Consider the following 5,000-nt stretch of genomic DNA (forward strand, 5'->3'; position numbering starts at 1 on the left):
CGGGCCTGGTGAGGTTTCCCGTGTTGAGTCAAATTAAGCCGCAGGCTCCACTCCTGGTGGTGCCCTTCCGTCAATTCCTTTAAGTTTCAGCTTTGCAACCATACTTCCCCCGGAACCCAAAAGCTTTGGTTTCCCGGAGGCTGCCCGCCGAGTCATCGGAGGAACTGCGGCGGATCGCTGGCTGGCATCGTTTATGGTTAGAACTAGGGCGGTATCTGATCGCCTTCGAACCTCTAACTTTCGTTCTTGATTAATGAAAACATACTTGGCAAATGCTTTCGCTTCTGTTCGTCTTGCGACGATCCAAGAATTTCACCTCTAACGTCGCAATACGAATGCCCCCGCCTGTCCCTATTAATCATTACCTCGGGTTCCGAAAACCAACAAAATAGAACCGAGGTCCTATTCCATTATTCCATGCACACAGTATTCAGGCGGGCTTGCCTGCTTTAAGCACTCTAATTTGTTCAAAGTAAACGTGCCGGCCCACCGAGACACTCACTCAAGAGCACCCTGGTAGGATTGCAACGGGGTCCGCCTCGGGACGCACGAGCACGCACGAGGCGCGTCGCACGCCTTCAGCTCGCCCCACCGGCAGGACGTCCCACGATACATGCCAGTTAAACACCGACGGGCGGTGAACCAACAGCGTGGGACACAAATCCAACTACGAGCTTTTTAACCGCAACAACTTTAATATACGCTATTGGAGCTGGAATTACCGCGGCTGCTGGCACCAGACTTGCCCTCCAATAGATACTCGTTAAAGGATTTAAAGTGTACTCATTCCGATTACGGGGCCTCGGATGAGTCCCGTATCGTTATTTTTCGTCACTACCTCCCCGTGCCGGGAGTGGGTAATTTGCGCGCCTGCTGCCTTCCTTGGATGTGGTAGCCGTTTCTCAGGCTCCCTCTCCGGAATCGAACCCTGATTCCCCGTTACCCGTTACAACCATGGTAGGCGCAGAACCTACCATCGACAGTTGATAAGGCAGACATTTGAAAGATGCGTCGCCGGTACGAGGACCGTGCGATCAGCCCAAAGTTATTCAGAGTCACCAAGGCAAACGGACCGGACGAGCCGACCGATTGGTTTTGATCTAATAAAAGCGTCCCTTCCATCTCTGGTCGGGACTCTGTTTGCATGTATTAGCTCTAGAATTACCACAGTTATCCAAGTAACGTGGGTACGATCTAAGGAACCATAACTGATTTAATGAGCCATTCGCGGTTTCACCTTAATGCGGCTTGTACTGAGACATGCATGGCTTAATCTTTGAGACAAGCATATGACTACTGGCAGGATCAACCAGGGAGCTGCGTCAACTAGAGCTGAGCAGCCGGCCGCCCGGGAGTGTGTCCCGGGGGCCCGCGCGAACACGCAAGCGTCCGCTCAATTATTCTGCAAACAGGAGGAGGCTGAGCTCCCCTGCACAATACACCTCGAAACCCTCTCAGGTCCCGGCGGCGCGCAGCGCCGTCCTAAGTACTTGGTCGGGTTCGAGAGAGGCGCAATCGCCCGGAGTTTGGCGAGTAGACGCTTTAGGTGCGACCACCCGTGCTCCCAACTGAGCTTGCCGCTGCCGACAGAGGCCCGGGAGCGTGCTGTCGTGGCATTGCCGGCGGGAGACAACACGCGCCACCTACGGTGGCCGGCAGCTCCAACGCCAGCGCCACAGAAGGACAAAAGCCCCACTTGGGTGCCGAAGCGAACGCGCCAACACGTCCGCACAGCTGCGATACAAACCACCTGCGAGAACCGCAGAGGCGACCGAGCAGCAGACGGCGTCGCGGCGCCGAGCGCCGGGCGGCGGCGCATCCTCAGCGCACACAGTCCTCAATCGGACCAGCACACTGCAGATGTCCACCGCGCTTCGCACCGGGCCCGCGAGGACCTACTTTGGCCGCACGGCGCCGCGTGCAGGGTGCGCCGGCGCGCAGCTGCGCCGCCTGCCGCCTCCGTCGGCCGGCGCGCCTGCCACTGGCCGCCCCCACCAGCCGGCTGTAGCGCGTGCGCCCACGCACCGCGCGGCCAGCACGCCGGGAGGCCCCCCCTCACCGGCCGGGGACGGTCCCACCCAGCCACCGCCGCGTATCGCTTCACACCCACATGCCATTCACGTTCGTGGGCATGGTGGGTATCGCTGAAACAACCGGTTGGTAGCTCAACCGATCGTCGCCATCACTGATTCACCTCTAGCGAGAACAACCGCACCACAACGGTTTACCAGTTGTTCATTTGCGTAACGTCACCAGCAAACGTAGACGTCCATCGCCATTTGCAAATTCAACGATTGTTGCATGCCTGTGTCAGGTGTCACGACACACTATGTCTGCCCACATACACGCAACAACATGTGCACGCTTCGCGAACACGTGGAAGGTGGCCCCCGTACGTATGCGATGTCCATTGCGCGAACGACTGTCAACCGGCCTCTGTCGCATGTCGCAGATGTGGAACGCAGTGCACCATGCTATCACGGTGAGTGAGAAGAGACGACTACGTCTGACAACACGCGCCACTACATCAACAGACGGCTCATGCTGATCGCCATCCACGGCATACCATACTGCAATCCAGCTCTTATAGGGAGACGACACGTAGCTGAGTGCACAATATTTGGACCGTATGGTTCGCCGTTGTTGGCGCAGTCGTGGTACGGTCACACATGTACCACGATGTATCATTCAGTACATGAGGACCAATGTGCAGTACAGTGTGTGATTTGGACGTACAACATCAGCGGACAGTTGACACAAGCCGTACCACAACGTAGGCTGTGCTTCGCCATGCGAATGCCAATGAACAACTGCGAAGGGCATTGAGCATGTACGTCCTGCTGCCATCCGCATTACAGTGTATAGCTGCAAGGTGTTTAACATGAAGCGATACTCTGGGGACCGGGCAGTGCGGGTAGCAAACTATATTGCGGGGGTTGCAGTTAGGCAACACTACACTAATTTAACGCGTCGTATGACAATTACAGAGCAGGTTAAGGCCCAACGTGTGTTGGGTTAAGGCCCAACGTGTGTTGGGTTAAGGCCCAACGTGTGTTGGGTTAAGGCCCAACGTGTGTTGGGTTAAGGCCCAACGTGTGTTGGGTTAAGGCCCAACGTGTGTTGGGTTAAGGCCCAACGTGTGTTGGGTTAAGGCCCAACGTGTGTTGGGTTAAGGCCCAACGTGTGTTGGGTTAAGGCCCAACGTGTGTTGGGTTAAGGCCCAACGTGTGTTGGGTTAAGGCCCAACGTGTGTTGGGTTAAGGCCCAACGTGTGTTGGGTTAAGGCCCAACGTGTGTTGGGTTAAGGCCCAACGTGTGTTGGGTTAAGGCCCAACGCGTGTTGGGTTAAGGCCCAACGCGTGTTGGGTTAAGGCCCAACGCGTGTTGGGTTAAGGCCCAACGCGTGTTGGGTTAAGGCCCAACGCGTGTTGGGTTAAGGCCCAACGCGGGTTGGGTTAAGGCCCAACGCGGGTTGGGTTAAGGCGCAACGCGGGTTAGGTTAAGGCGCAACGCGGGTTAGGTTAAGGCGCAACGCGGGTTAGGTTAAGGCGCAACGCGGGTTAGGTTAAGGCGCAACGCGGGTTAGGTTAAGGCGCAACGCGGGTTACGTTAAGGCGCAACGCGGGTTACGTTAAGGCGCAACGCGGGTTACGTTAAGGCGCAACGCGGGTTACGTTAAGGCGCAACGCGGGTTACGTTAAGGCGCAATATAGGTTAGGTTAAGGCGCAATATAGGTTAGGTTAAGGCGCAATATAGGTTAGGTTAAGGCGCAATACGGGTTAGGTTAAGGCGCAATACGGGTTAGGTTAAGGCGCAATACGGGTTAGGTTAAGGCGCAATACGGGTTAGGTTAAGGCGCAATACGGGTTAGGTTAAGGCGCAATACGGGTTAGGTTAAGGCACAATACGGGTTAGGTTAAGGCACAATACGGGTTAGGTTAAGGCACAATACGGGTTAGGTTAAGGCACAATACGGGTTAGGTTAAGGCACAATACGGGTTAGGTTAAGGCACAATACGGGTTAGGTTAAGGCACAATACGGGTTAGGTTAAGGCACAATACGGGTTAGGTTAAGGCACAATACGGGTTAGGTTAAGGCACAATACGGGTTAGGTTAAGGCACAATACGGGTTAGGTTAAGGTACAATACGGGTTAGGTTAAGGTACAATACGGGTTAGGTTAAGGTACAATACGGGTTAGGTTAAGGTACAATACGGGTTAGGTTAAGGTACAATACGGGTTAGGTTAAGGTACAATACGGGTTAGGTTAAGGTACAATACGGGTTAGGTTAAGGTACAATACGGGTTAGGTTAAGGTACAATACGGGTTAGGTTAAGGTACAATACGGGTTAGGTTAAGGTACACATTGTTGTAAGGAAAGGTGTTTTGGGGGGGGGGGGGGGGGCCGGTTTGTTGATTGTGATTATCGTAAGTAAATGACTGCGGCATCATCTGATTTGCCACGTCAGGGTGCACCTTTGGCTCATAACAGGCGGCGCTCTGATTCCATGCTTGTGGCAGACCTGTGTCTTTCATTCCTGCCATTGTTTGTGTGGTGTGACAGGAGGCAGTATTGTGATGTTGGGTGCACCCCTGTGTAGGACATGTGTGGGTGTTGGTGGCTTAGCTGAGCAATGGTGGTTGTCGGAAGGGTGAGATATTCTGTTTTGTGAGTGGACCTCCCGGTCTGGTTATGATAGTGTGGATTGTCTAATGTGGCAGAGAGGATGCACTGGGTGTTGTTCCATGCTGGTGCTTACATATTGTCTGTGTGCCTGTTACAGGCAGAGAGTAGTGCGTGATAAGAGTGTCTGGCTGACGTGTGATTGTGAGCAGAGTCTTTCAGCATGTATACGGACAGTTGTATACATTATCTGTATTCTGATGGCTCTATCTATTACTAATCAGCGCCGTGTATACGTTTAATCCGGTTCCAGTCGAAACTATTGTATCTCTGTACATTAGTGACACGGCGAGCCCGCTATGTAGTTACTCGT

At 54.0% G+C, this 5,000-nt stretch overlaps 1 non-coding gene across 1 annotated transcript in view; it reads right to left on the reverse strand.

Annotated features, from left to right (window-relative positions):
• The window catches only part of LOC124589220, a 1,910-nt gene extending 594 nt beyond the window's left edge, over positions 1–1,316 (reverse strand). Inside the window, exon 1 of the ribosomal RNA XR_006976019.1 lies at positions 1–1,316. This exon is cut by the window's left edge and continues 594 nt beyond it. This is a non-coding gene — a ribosomal RNA (small subunit ribosomal RNA).
• Between the last annotated feature and the right edge of the window lie 3,684 nt (positions 1,317–5,000).

The sequence above is a fragment of the Schistocerca americana genome, unplaced genomic scaffold (genome assembly GCF_021461395.2).
Source record: "Schistocerca americana isolate TAMUIC-IGC-003095 unplaced genomic scaffold, iqSchAmer2.1 HiC_scaffold_692, whole genome shotgun sequence".
Lineage (NCBI taxonomy): Eukaryota > Metazoa > Arthropoda > Insecta > Orthoptera > Acrididae > Schistocerca > Schistocerca americana.